Source organism: Chionomys nivalis, chromosome X (assembly GCF_950005125.1).
Source record: "Chionomys nivalis chromosome X, mChiNiv1.1, whole genome shotgun sequence".
Lineage (NCBI taxonomy): Eukaryota > Metazoa > Chordata > Mammalia > Rodentia > Cricetidae > Chionomys > Chionomys nivalis.
The window spans coordinates 91,930,981-91,946,130 of record NC_080112.1 but is presented as its reverse complement, the minus strand read 5'-3'; the positions used below and the strand labels follow the sequence as shown (position 1 = coordinate 91,946,130).

The window sequence follows — 15,150 nt, the reverse complement described above, 5'->3', positions numbered from 1 at the left end:
CTTGCACGGATGGTATGTTAATGAAGGTGGCTGTGGTCTATATGGGTCAAGGGTTTTGCCTCTTATTTCAGTTGTTACACTCTACAGGGACTTGCCCAAATCTCTAAGTCTTTGTTGATTGACCACTTAATAGCCACTGTGATGCCCACAGGGAGTTATAAGCAGTTGGCAGGGTTTTTCTGAACCACCTGTTGTTCTTTACTATGGGTAGCTGATGCCGTGCTGGGGACTGAATGGTGCCTGGCATGAGAGTGGAGTGTAAGTGGTGTGGTGTGCCAGCAGGCAAAGGCTGTGGTCACGGCTGTGAGACATTATTAGCTGGGTGTTTTCAGGTTTTCCTGGAGAGAGAAAAGGATTAGAAATAAAGTGCTTTAAAAATAGAATTGAAAATGCTGTGAAAGTACAAGGTATCACACTTTTGTCCGTCTCATTTACTATGCCTAGTCTACGTTAAAGGCCATGTTACCATGCTTCCCATGTAACATCTCATTCCATCATTCCCTTATCCCTGGAGAGAATAATTAAATTGGTGAAAAAAATTAAGATTGAAGAGAAAGTTTAAATAGTTTTCCAAGACCACACAGCTTGAAGTTGGCAGAGCAGGATCTTAATGCAATCCTAAGATCATTTTGAGACGTGATAACACTGGCCCATATTTACAATCAGGAGAACCTATAACTTCTACAAAGCCAAAAGCCAGATGTTGGAGCACATGAGGCCTGATTATCTATAAGATGCAGACATAGAACTTGACTCTCAGTATGTGGCCACATCCCATAGATCATCAGTCACTAGGGAACTTCTTCTTCAGTGCATGCTTAGTACCAGGAGGTTGCTAAACAATAATGTTGAACACAGAGTCCCATCCATTTGATATATCTGAGAATGAGTTCAACTGTCCAAGGCCAAGAGGTAACTATCTATGAAGTATCTACTTAGCCCTATGACCTTGTCCATAGCTTCTTTCTTACATGAGTTCAAAGGTAATCAGCCTTTGTATGTCAAGTAGTTCAGATGTGTTATAGACCCACTATGCCTCCCACCAAAATTCTTTATAGAAACTATTAAATTTATAGTAAATATACTTGAAACTACCTACTTTAATGCCTTGAAAGCATTGGGTGTTATGATTTTCAAATAGTATTCTTATTGATCAGGTTGGCAAAATTTGTATGTAACCACTGAATCAATTTTTACATGTTTTATTACTAGATGAAATCAAATAGTTCTTTTTTCAAATTTAATAGTAATTTTTAGTTCCTCATTTAGAAATTCTTTATTTCTTTTGCTCATTAAGTGAGAGGATATTTGCAACATATCAGCCACAAAATAAGCAAGCACTCATGAAAGGCAGCTATAGTTATTATGAAGGATGATAAGAGATGGTGAGATGATGTACTTCCCACAGAAGGAAGCAAGGCTGGGGACATTATCAGTGACAGCAGTATAAAGTGTATCATCACATGTAAGGTCACAACACATAGGTACCAGTTCAGCTTGTTATCATCAATTCACTCTGTAACTTTGAAAGAATTTTTTTTTTCCTTCTGCGGGTCTGACCATAATAAGTACCATACCTTCTTCTGTTCACCTGGGTGGGGTCCTATGCCCACCATCATTACATCAGAAAGGACCTCAACGCCCTAAGCTGCTTTAAGTCAAGAATCAATCATGGAAAATACCTTTCTGACAGAATGAGTAGTTATGTGAGGAGGATAGGAATTCTCTAGAGAAGACTGAGGGGACAGGGAAGGACAGTGATAGAGAGAGATGAATAGGAACAAAATATAAAACTGTATTATAGAATATCATAATAAAAATCTACTACTTTGAGTTGGGAAAATGGCTTAGAAAGTTCCACTGCCCAGTCCAGAACACACATGAACTTGGACATGGTAGCTCATGTCTATAATCCCAGACTGGCTACCATGGGATGGGAGCCAGAGGAATCTCTGGAAGCACTATATTCTGCTAGCCTGGTGTAATCTGTGGCAAACAATAAGAGATTCTGTCTTAAATAAGGTGGAAGCAGAGGAACTACACTCAAGCTTGTACCTGACCTTGACACATGTGGTATGTACACACCAGTTATCACAGACCTAAACACAAACACATGCACATATGTCCTATATGTATAAATATTTAAAAAGAAAAAGCCATTACTTTGTGTGCTACATTAAAAAGATAGGGGGAGCCTGGTGGTGGTGGCGCACGCCTTTAATCCCAGCACTCGGGAGGCAGAGGCAGGAGGATCTCTGGGAGTTCGAGGCCAGCCTGGTCTACAAGAGCTAGTTCCAGGACAGGCACCAAAGCTACAGAGAGACCCTGTCTCAAAAAAACCAAAAAAATAAAAAAAATAAAAAAAAATAAAATAAAAATAAAAAATAAAAAAATAAAAAGATAGGGGGAGAAGAAGATGTCTTGCTGACATAAAGTACAGCATCACCAATGGGACTAAGGTGCAAGAAAACAAAACCAAAATGGGTAAAATTGAGAGCTCATTTTAAAAAAAAAATAAAAGAAACTGGAAGAAGATGTGCTTTAAGGGGTAGTAAGTTTCCTTTTACTCCTAGGACATCATCAAAAGTTGGTGATATTAAATATATTCAAGAATCAACAAAGAATTAGACGTGATAGTCTTTACCATTGCTTCCGGATCACAAATCAGTGGTAGCCAAATAAACTTTGGGGAAACCTAGGTTAAGACGGAACTTTGCAGTGGGACTCCTGTGCCATTCTCACGATCATCTTAGCATCTTTCATGAGATTTTTACACTCATCCACAAATTTCAGAGGTTTAAAAGTCAAACATTCCTTTCTCCAAAAGCAGCTGTTATTTTGAAGCCAGTTTTAGTCAACAGTTACTGGACAGACATGATCGACACATGGCTTTTGGTGAAACTGTTTCATTAATGTGTTAGATGTCACTTATTGATTCATATTTTCTCCATATGTGAGGTTTCTGTTGTTATTAAATAAAAGGAATTATGTCATTGAAACAGATGCCATCATTTGTCAGATTTATATCTCACCCAGCCTTACCTGCACCTGCCACTTAACTTTAGCCTCTTAGTCAGCAAAGAGCATCCATTCATCCACTCTCTGCCACCTGTCACTTTCGATTAAAGACCTGGAAACTGCTTCCAGGTGAGGAGGCTCAGCAATGGTCTATGAGAGAGTGCTGGCATTACTTTAAGCTCAACTGACCAGGCTGATGCCTTAATAGACCATGCAGACAAAGAACTAGGGCAGAAAAGATTTCTTGCTCAGAGAATCTGGCTAGACTACTGGAGCCCAGGCAAAGGTAGCTTTCTGGATGATTGGAGATGGGGTGTCACTATTCCTAAACTGAAACAGAGCTTTTCAAGCCAGCAAAGCAACACAAATGTAAGACATAGGTAAATGAATATCCCCAGAGTAGCCAGGTTTCAAGACTCTCCTGACCACCAATAGCCTGGCTCACTTATTTCCTCACTTACGTCTTGAATTCTCTCTGAAACCTGTCAACTACTGGGGCTATCCCCTAGCATCCTAGGGTCTTGGTTGAGGTATACCTGTTGATTCTGGGTATCCAAGGATATGTCAGAAATGCTTGGCCTCAAAGTTTTCCCAGGGGCATTTAGCATCACTAAGAAAAGTGAATATAACAAAATACTATCTTTTAGAGGTTTTCACACTCTGTAAGGCTTGAGTTAGGACTAGAGGTTTTCACAGATCACAAGACTTGAATGACAGCTAGAGAGAATGTGGCTGAGCAACTACAAGTATGGTCTTGGAATTGGAGACCTGAGTTCCTGTCTATGTGGTTGTATGCTAATGGATAAATTACTTAACCATGCCAAGCCTTAGTGTTCTTCTAACTGAATTGGGAATGAAAATAAGTGTCCCTGATTCTATGGGTGTTTGAAGAAATTATAGAAGATAGAATGTGGGTAAAGTATTTAACATTCTCAGACAGAGACTAAGTGCTCAATAAATATTAACAGTCTTAATCGCTATTACCATCTTCATCAGAAATTAATTACTTGAAACAGAAACATAGTTACTTAAAATATATACATCTATTTCCACACTTTTCAATGCACATTATTTTTATATATACTTCATCATTACATCATTATTAAGAGAAAAGGGAGAAAACGATAAGACAGAGTAGTTCAGAACGGATGACAAACCACGTTTCCTGCTCCCACCTATTCCCTGGGTATCTGAGCAACCTCAGAGGACCAATTCAGGAGAGTGTAAGAACAGCGAGGAAACCCTGGTATCATGCCTAGAAGAGTGCTTTGTACAGAGCAAACAACCATTTTTTTTCTAGTTATTGTGATGTTGTTCTCTCTGTAACTCAGTCCTATTGTGATTCTGCTAGCCTTTATACCTCTATACTAGATCAGAGAGGAATCTGCAATGGCAGTAGTGGTCTCGAGTTGTTGGAAGTTTGGGGACTTATGGGATGGACACTACTGGGTTATAGGTATCTAACCCAGTGGTACTAGATGAGAGAAAGAGGCCATCTTATTAACTAAAGTCATTGTGGCTTTAAAAGGCAATCAGTTTTCAATTGTCCCCACAGTTGAGTGGGTGCTTCAGCAGCTCTTACGATGTGGTCCTCTGTCTTTCAGCCCCCACCTTACCAGTCAGTTCCACATGTATGCTTCTGACTGACAAATTCGCCACTTTCTTCAAATATTTGCTAAAAGCTTCCCAAAGCAGGAAGCCTGAGGGCTGCACAGCACTTTGAGAGAGATGAAGCAGTGGTTTCCATGACAACATTTTGGCACTTATTAGTGTTTGTGTAGGCACTGAGACAGGATCTGGGGTCCAGACAGTCTCTTACTGTGAAGGGCTGAGAAGAAAAGAGGACTAGGAAACAGGATTGCTTTCGCAGGATTGCCTTTTCAGATATTAGCCCTAGGACATAGCCTTCAGAGAGCATTTTGGGCAGTTTGGTCATTTGCCTCTATAGAGCTACCTTTAGTGTTCCCTTGGGAGCTCAGAGTCACTCTCCTTATTCAATGCCCACTGTCTTGTTAACCAGGTTTAGCTTCGTCAAATATCCATTTATCATAGAACATACTCCTCTACCCAAAACCTTTCCTGCTTCCCCACTGCCAATATTTACCTTCTGGCATCAGAGGCCTACACATTCTCCTTTCCCAAAGCTCTGGCCGCTTTGACCACATTTCTCCCACTATGTAATGGCTACTTCAGCAAGGGGTTTCTGCCTATTTTCATTTTACAGGTGTTCCTATTTCCATACCATTCTCTTTCCTTGGGTTCCTGAAACCATAGCCCATGCTTCAGGGACTTACTTTTCTTTTAAGACCCATCCCAAATACCACTTTCTTCAAGAAACTTTCTTTGACCACTTTAACTCAATGGAAACCTTTTCTATTAACTCAAATTTAAGCACTGCTCAGACTGGCCATGAAGACGGCACTCCAATGCATAATGCATTCTCAGTTGTATTGCTAGTCCTTATATGGCTCTGTACAATTAGAGAGAAGACCTCGCCCCAAAAGAAGACTTTTGTTTTCTGCTCCCATCACCCTCAATACAGGCCATGCTCTTAAGAAATTCTACATATCTGCAAAGTGCTTACCCCAGTGCCTGGTATATGGGAGCTTGTGGATAGACATGTGACATTATTACAATTGTCCTCAATAATTCTTGATTCATGCCCTGGTACATCCGTCACCACTTCTATTCATGAGCCTCATATAATGTCCCTGCATCTTCATTTAGTCTTGGGCTTGAAATCTTCATGAGTCATTAGCTTGGCAAAACTCAGTGAGTGGCTATTGACCTTATTTTCACCCTATGCTGCTGCCTGCTTACCCCTCCAGCTATCAGGATGGGTTGCATCATTTTTATCTGTGAATAACACAAAGAAACGATTCTCAAAGGAGCGAGAACCAAGCATTAAGCCAAGCACAGCGTTCTTCTGAGTGTGGAACACTGCACAGGTATTGCATAGCCAGGAAGCCAGGTGTTCTGGCTATACTTATTCTCTTGTACTGTTTCCCAACCCTGGAATAAGACATAGAGAAAGTCCACATGTGATACACATACACTGAATAGTTTAGTGCTAATTTTTCAAAAGGAAACTCACTGGATGGCGAAGTACAATTACATCCAAACTGCACAGCTATTGTGACAGCCCTTGTCCTTGTCTAGGCTCTGATGATGACCATGAGTGTTCCTGTGCTGGTGTTCTCAGCCTCTCACTTCCCAGGCCTTAGCAAATTGGACCTCAGAGAAAATAGTTCTTTTATTTTGTTTCCTTTTAGTTCTCTTTCTAACTTTTTTAATCAATCATGATTACTCTTGAGGCTAATGTAAATAGCTACTCCAACCAGCCCACGCTCCATTCACAAGGAAATGGGACTGGAGATCAATGTGTTTTCAAGAATTAAAATCTATTATTTTATATGTCAAAACAACTGGAAAGGAGAAATTCAAACACAAAAATAACCATTGCACTTGCTTGATAAGTGCACATTTTATACATGTATATAGTCATCACACTATCCCCTATTACTATATAGTTACTGTATGTCAATTTTTTAAAAGTTGAAAGCATATTATGACAGTTGTAAAATCCTGCTTTAACCTCACCATAGATAATATGAAAGCATAGACATTGTAACTTCACTTCCTGAATATAGTGAGCTTAATTTTGTAAGTGGTCTCTGATATTTCTTATATTGGAAATTTCTAAAGGTCCGTTTCTATTATTTGCTTTTTCTTAAGGTAGCTAATAATTGTCTCTTTCTTCTTCTGTCCAGCTGTCTTTGTTTGCTGGCCACTGCATTTGACAGCTGCTTGTAAAAGTCACTTGGATTCTACCATAGTTCTCTTTTTTCTTTCTTCAGAGATCTCTCTCTCTCTCTCTCTCTCTCACACACACACACACACGGATAGAGAGACAAAGAGACAGAGAGAGAGGAGAGAGAGCGAGAAAACAAATTAGTTTGCTTTGTTCATTTTGCTGTGGTGTTACTGTTACAGAACGATCTTACATGTTTATAATGTATTTTCTTGAACTGTTTAAATACAAGATACAAGTCTATGTGGTTAATGAGGTTCACTCATCCTTCAAATACAGTTGAAGGCTTAGCTCGCTGTGGGGAGTGTGTTCTACCTGACTTCTCACCACAGATTCTTTCTATGTCTTTATTTCTGTTCCTTTGACCCACAAACCTTTCACCATGAAGGTCAAATGGGGTAGCACTGGAAAGTATTCCTAGTGCAAAGGCAGCTATTTCTGTGCTCACTCTTCTTTCTATGTTCCTACTGTCAATTCATTTGGCCTTTAATGCTTCCTATATTTCCAGAAAGTTCTATATTGGTTTTATATTTTTATGTATACTTTTGTACTTTTCAACAATTTCAACTATTACAAAAAATCCAAGGTATATCCCATATAATTTTGTCATCTTGCTTTGAAGTAGGAAGTTAGAATGAGAGGTTAAAACACCTCCTGACTGATGAGAAAAGTTCTGGAATTCATTTGCTCAATTCACAGTGAATTAGTGGCAGAGCTTGAAAGATAACGCAGACTTCTGCAAAGTGTCACTATCATATTAGCAAATTTTAGCAAATAGCAGAGTGTCATTGTGATCCACTGTGCTGTTGTATATATCTGTTGAAGGTGACCTTTGCTCACTCCTAGGTTTCTTCCACCTTCTTTCCTCATTTTCTTTTAAATTCTTTCCTCATGCATATGGTGTGTGTGTGTGTGTGTGTGTGTGTGTGTGTGTATCCACATGCATATGAATATGTGCCTGAGTATGTGCTCATACACATCTGTATGGTTTGTTATGGATTTGGTTGTATAGGTCTGAGGCCTTTGTATAAAAATCTTCCTTGATTGCAGTCCACCTCACATATTGAGGCATGGTCTCTCATTTAATCCAGAACTTTCCAACACGATGAATATATGTAGCCAGCTAATTTTGGTGATTCACTGCCTTCACCTTCTGAGCATTGGAATTATACAAGGACTGCCATGCCTGACCAATACTTATGTGGTTCTTAGGATCTAAACTCCAGTCCTCATAACTGCATAGCAAGTGCTTTAATTACTAAGCCATCTCCCCAACCTATTGATCACCATTCTGTACTCTACTGCTCCAACAAGCAAGACCTGCTTCGTTTGTTAGTCCTTTCCCCACCATTTGGGCAACGAAGCCTTAGACAGAGAATGGGAAGATTTTCCAAAGCTATGATGTCAAGTTCATGACATTTTCCTCCTTTCTCTCTATCCATGTGCTCTAGTCAACCCCCGAATGTAGTCTTGGGAGCCCAGTTCTTTTCACTACTGCAGTGGCCTGACTGCCACTGCCTGTGACCAGGGTCTCCTCTGCTGTCAACTCCTCCTTCCCACTCTGTAGTCGCTCTGTATCCCTCAGGTGCAGCGTTGGAGAATGAAAGTACCAGAGTCCTGGAGTGCTTTTCCACACGCGTGTTAACTTTCCCATCTGTGCTGTCATCTGTGACTACAGAAGCTGATCTTCAAATGTGTATAAGAAGGTTAGTGGAACAAAATCTTTAAAAAAAAAAACCTTTTTTGTAGTTACCTATGTAAGCTGGATCACTGAGTTTGTGAATTTCAGACTTTTACAGGAAGCTGGTTTAGGAGACTCAAAAAGATAGGACATAGAATAATCTGGCTATATCATAAAACATGAAAATTTGCAGTTGGTGTATACCACCTCTATGAGGGAAATCCAGTGGACTGATAACCTAGCCACAGACACCCCCAGGCTTTTTAATCTCCTCTTTCCTGCCCAATAAATGTGGTTTATGTCTTAGAGCTTACATAGTATTAGCTTATTACCTAGGACCCTTAACAAATGCTACAGGTAGAGCCAGGAGCAGGTGTCTGGAAAGAGGCCAGCAAGGGAAAGAGGTGGGAAAATGTATATGAAATTACCCTGAACATCAGTGGTATAGCAATAAGCACCAATGAAAGGCAGAATCACACTAACACTTTGTTATATTATGAACAGGTACGTCCAGACTGCTAGGATTATGGATTTTTTTTTGTGACTAGTCACTGAATGTTTTCCCTTTTTAAACTTATTTTTATTTAATTAACATTTTTTTCATTTAGTTTACATACCAACCACAGTTTCACCTCCCTTTCTTCCTCCTGTTCCCTCCCCCATTTTGAACATAGTGCCTCTGTCTGTACTTGAGAAGCACTATGGAGAGTTTAACATACTAGCTTCTTTTCCTTTGCGATTCTTTTCTATTTAAGATGGCCACTAAGTTTGCTTCTTCCCTATATTCAATGATTGTACCCTCTCTCTGAGCTTTGTTTTTACAAGTTGCTATGCAGGAAAGTAAGAGGAAAGTCTAGGATGGAAAAGAAGTGGAAAGTTAAGAGTCACGAAACAGAAGCTGGATCTAGTTTCTTAAGTAAGAGTCATATGTTTTGCCAGCAGCCCATTCTTACCTGCGTACTCTTTCCTAGAGGCATTGAGTTTTTTTAGTAAGCAATACTTACCTTCTTCTAGGAAGTTCTGCTTTCAGAACTTTAGGCAAGCATATTCATGTCTGATACATTCCATCCTGACTACTGTACCCATGGGCCAAGGTTGGCCTAGACAGTAGAGTAGTAGACAACTCTCAGTCGCATTTGCATTGCTGCTCTAGCCTTAGTGGGAGTATGTTTTTCAACATTAGTCACCTCTATTTGACCCCATCTCTATGCTTTTATCTCAGCCACTGCCACACTGCTATGCCTGCACAGCATAGCCTTCTCTCTTACTGATCTAAATGTCACTCTGTAACCTCATCCATTATTGGTAAGAAGGGCCACCCTAGCTGCCCTGCTCAACTTGAGGGACAGAGGGAAGCCTTCATGGATGGGATGCACAGAGAGCTGCACAGGAGCTGAGGCAAGATGGCTTGTCTGCTGTCTACTACTGGCAGGACACTCCTGGGCACTTTTCATGTCTATATTCACTTGCTGTTAATCAAAGAAGGCAGTCAGCCTTGAAAGGTGGGAGGCTGACTTGTTTTTCCTATAATAAGTGGAATAAGATGATACAGGGGAGGGATTATTTCACGAGTAAGGAGTCTGTGATCAAACAAGCACCTGACTTTAAACAAGCCACTGTTCTTCAATTGGCTCATTTGCAAAATGTCCAGAGAGTCCTTGCTCAGTTATCACACACATTTGTTGTTATGCAAGTGATAGCGATTAACATGCTTTCAAAAGTATAAAATTCCATGCACTATCATGCAAGGCAATTAGAGTATTGTTTAAGAACCAGTTTGCAGATGGGCTATGGAATCTTGTATTTTGGCTTGGTGACTTACTGCTTGTATATGACCTTGGGCAAGTCATTTATTCTCTGTGTGCATAAGTTTTCACATCTGTGCAATGAAAACATTGAAAGTCATGGTTCTTGGAGATTTTCTAAAGAAAGATTAGATGAGATGAAGAAACGCTAAGAAAAGCATGGGAACACAATAATGTGTTAGATACTGAGTATTTTAGTCTCATATTTTCTCCTAGCCACTCTTTCCACACTAATAATCTTTAATGCAGCATAACATAGTTAATACTACAAGTCCATGTACACGGCACATAGCTCTTTTTAGCCTAGGGCATAACATATATCTTGATCATAGAATATGTATGTTACATATTACCCATACAAGAAAGGGCATTGGAAGTTCAATACTCCTTCTTCTCTAGTAGATAAGATAGGGGCCTTGTTAAAGCTGGTGAGCTCTGATGGTTGATAAGTTTTTGCAAGCACGAGTCATATATTAAATGAGATATATTTATGTAAGGAGGGAGAGATGGAAGTTATTCCACTACTCGATTTATTGACCTAACGTTATGTCATGTCTGAGTTAGAGAGAAGACTAATATTCAATCCTGACTTTAGAGCCTGGACCATTTAGTGGGAGATATAAGACACACACTTAAACTTACGTTTTGATAATGTAAAGACAGAGTTATAGGCTGAGTGAACATAGAATTATAGGCTGGATGAATATCAAAGTTATTATATTAAGTGAAGAATCATGGACTCAGAAAAGCAAATACTACATGTTCACTCTACTTGCAGATTCTAACACTTAATGTCTGCAGATGTATACATGTAGGTGCGAGTGTGGGTATAGGTCATGCAACTAGAAAGTGGGGGAAAGAATTAAGGAATGGGGTAACGGTGATAAAATACATGTGACAAAGTAGAAAAAAACTAGTAGGAATGGAAGGGTACATGCTTATGAAATACAATGCTTTGCACACTAATTTTAAGATGATTAATAACAGTTTCCACATATTCTTTATAACCCGAGAGGCCTAGCTTCATGCCAATGTTGACAGTTTTTGTACAAGCTGTGCAAGTACAAAATGCTGTGGTAAATAGAAAATGGAGGAATCATTGCTTGCTGAGGGCATCATAGAAGGCATCTAAGCATGAGAATTGAGAGAAAATGGCGCCAAATAAGCTCTGAGCTAAGGACATTCACAGAGTATAAATGGTGATTGCCTTGTGCTGGTTTTCATTTTGTGGATACGTAGGGTCTTGCTGAGGCATAGCAGAGCTAGAAAGAGTGATTAGAATTAGCCAAAACTCATGAGCTACAAAGTTGAGCTTATTTATTAAGGAGTGTGAGAGCTGTGGGGAAATTTGGAGCAGACAAATTGTATTAGCAAACTTCCCTCTTTGAGGGTGTTCTGAAAACTGGGCATAAGAAACACCATCTTCTCTGGCCACGTGAAGGGCACTACTCTTGTAAAAAAATTAATAATAAATAAAAAACCTTCTTTTTTCTTTCTTGAGATAGACAGTGGTTGTTTGTCCATTTCAAAGGGTATATTCAAATAAAAATACCTTCTTTTGCCTGCCAGAATCCCTTTAGAAAAAACAGGTTATACCCAATTGTTTTCCTTTCTTCAGTTACTCTGTTCTCAAGTAGCTATAGAAGGCTTTCTTCCTAGGAATATTACAGTAACTATTCTTGTCAAGATCTTTAGTGACCTCGATGCACTTATACAATGTTATTCTCTCCCTTTTGTTCCTTAAATGCTCTTCTAATTTTCTGAGCTCCACGTGCCTAGGCTTTTAGTTTGACTGCCTCTTTTCTATAGCTAATCTCTAAGTGTTGGAACACCCATGTCCTCTACTGATCTTTTTCAGGACTGCACTAGCAACCACTTTCATGGTTTGAAAATTGTCTAAAAGTCCAAAAATGGAGGTAGGCAATAGTGTGGGCAGTAGTCATTTAAGTTGTGTGTCTACTTCTGTTTTTGTCCATTTATATTATTAATTGCTATCACTGAAAAGCCTGCAATGAATTCACTACATTGTCTCTAGAATGAAGCTTCAAAACATAAATCATAAAATATTAATCATGTATCTCATACAGTAGCTATCTGTTGCACTGTTAATAAAAGCTAAACTCATTTTGAGGATTCACAAGGCTTCTCCAGGATCTGGCCTTTGTGTCTCTCCGGGCTTGTCATGTACCATACTCCTCATATTCACCATGGCCATCTTCTCTGTTCTGTTCATTTCTCAGTTAGGGCCTCTTCGCCAGTTCTAGTCCTAGATCTTCCTGTGTGACTGGCTTTTTGTCATTAGGTCTCAACATAAATGCCACTTGCTCTTGAAGGCTTTTCTAAAATAGTTTACTTGTTGTAATTTTCTAAAATATTCACTTATTTTAGTCATCATACTGATATCCATCAAATTATCTGCTTCTTGAACCATTTCTCTCTATTCTTCAGCTTACATACAAACAGAAAGTAAGCTTCATTAAGCAGCATTGAGAACTGTGTTTCCCGAGCCTGCAACAGTGTCCTGTATGTGGTAGGCACACAATAAATATGCATTGAATGGATGTTGAGCAAATTAATTGGTAACAGAATGACTTACTGCAGAAATACAGACAACAGGCACTAAAGCATTTAATTAAATTGGTGGCAGTCAGAAGCAAAATGAAGGAGAAAAAAATCAATATTAGACTAATCATACCAAGATTTCAACTAAAGGTACTTAATCCTGCAAGCAATGGAAGACTCTTCCCAGGTCACCGTTTCTATTACAAAGTATCAGAACTGGGGACACAGATCAATAATGTGCTAAGTAATTATCTTTTCATTCATCAAAATGCAACAAACTGAAGAAACAGTAGTTTAGTACAGGTTGCCAACTGGAACCTATTGGAGAGAAAGGAAGAGACAAATGGTTCTATACATTCTTGCCATTAAAATAAAAACGTTTCTGAGAGGAATCAGTAGTGAATAATAAAGGAGATTGACAGGTTTGCTATAGAATTTGTACAATTTTCTATGGTGCCATTAAAATCTTCATCCAGCAACTGATGGAAACAGAGGCAGAGACCCACAGCAGATCACTGGGCTGAGCTCCCAAAGTGCAGTTGAAGAGTGGGAGGAGTGAGAATATGTGCAAAGAGGTCTACCATGATGGGCACACCCACTGAAACAGTTTACCGGACCTAAGCTGAGTGCACCAACTCCAGCTGGACTGGGAAGGAACTAGCATAGGACCAAACTGGACTCTCTAAATGTGAGTGACAGTTGTATAGCTGGGGCAGACGGCAGGGCCACTGTCAGTGGCACCAGAATTTATCCCTACTGCTTGTACTGACTTTTGGGAACCTATTCTCTTTGGATGGATACCTTGCTCAGCCTAGATATAGAAGGGAGGGATTTGATCCTTCCTCAAAGCAATGTGCCTTACCCTCTCTGAGGAGTGGATGGGGAGTGGGGTAGGGGGGAAAGTGGAGGGAATGGGAGGACGGGAGGTAGTGGAAACTGGGATTAATATTTAAAATGAAAAAACATAGTTTGTTTTCTTTTTTAAAAAAATAAAATAATGAAAAAGAATGTGTAGAGTTTTACTCAGTCCCTGGAATGCTGTGCAGACAGTGATTGTTTGGATCTACAAGTCTGCAGGAAGGACAGGCTAGAGATTATAGATATCATCAGCACAGAGATGGGAGTTCAAAGTCACAGGAATAAGATTCTGTGAGGACTACAAACTGCTTGAAGGGAATAATAGAAAATCCTTATTTGAAGGAGTTTACTTACTATATCCTTTAGCTCCAGGAAAATACTAGAAAGAAGGGATTACAATAATCTCCCATTTCCTCAGCCTCTCCTTCACAGTTCACACCCTCCCTTGAGCAACCATGTGAATCTTCTTCCATGTCCATGGCACTGAGCATGGGCTCTCAAGAAGCATTTTAGCTTGCCTTGCCACTGACCTCTGAGAATATGCCTTTCACTACTCACAGGGGCAAGTATCAAGATAGGTGATGAGAAGTTTTCTCAGTAGCCTTGCATGTTTTGAGGAGATGAGGAAAGTCTAGGTATAGTCCTTAGTGTTACTTCACTTTCCCAAGACAAATGTACATTCTGAAGCTTGAAACACACCAGAATGAATGTAGTCAGCAGCTAGTGCATAACAGTTTCCCCTAGACATCTAAAGTTGTTTGTAAAGCTGATCTATTCCCTAATGTTGTCAGTTGACAAACAGCCATTTTAATTTTTACTCACTGCCAGCCTGTGGTTCTCCCAGGGAAAGAGCTCATCTGAGTATGTGGTGGAGCCGAGCGAGGCCCTCAGATCTCTAGATGCGCCTCCTCTGTTGAGAAGGCAGTGTCGGCAGCTACTGCATTCTGCTACTCCATCCTCTCTCTTTGGCAGAAAGCAAGGCCTTATCCTCCGTGCTGGCCTTCATCCTGGACGGGTGGAAGCCAGGAGCCCATCAAGGACTGATTGTTTAGATTCTGTTGGCAAATGGGCATCACCCAGTGTCAGGTCTTGTGTGGTGAGTAAACAATAGGGTTCCTAATGAGGACATGACATTGCTTGGTTTCAATTTTAGGGCTCATTTGTCCTATGTTTATGTCTAGCTACCATAAGGTAAACCAGATGGCTGCGGTATGATGGAAGGGGTTGCTGTAAAATAGACTATGGACAAAATGGCAAGTGGTCCCCTGTTCTCAGGTTCTGGAAGATATTAACTAGATTTCAGTTATGGGCCTTGGGTTTAACCTGGAGAGAATGGAGTTTTGGGAGGAACTTTCACTATCTGAATTAGAAAGTACAATCTCAGACTAGATTTGGAGAACATTCCACTTCCACTG

General features: G+C 39.9%; 1 protein-coding gene across 3 annotated transcripts in view; it reads left to right on the top strand.

The window, feature by feature from the left end:
- Positions 1–15,150, top strand: part of Pak3 (p21 (RAC1) activated kinase 3) — a 266,630-nt gene that overhangs the window by 95,551 nt on the left and 155,929 nt on the right. Inside the window, exon 3 of one of the 3 annotated variants that reach the window (XM_057759179.1) lies at positions 8,415–8,535. The exons of the other annotated variants lie outside the window; for them this stretch is intronic. The gene's annotated coding sequence lies outside the window, so the exon portion shown is untranslated. The remainder of the gene's footprint in view (positions 1–8,414; positions 8,536–15,150) is intronic. 3 annotated transcript variants of the gene reach the window in all.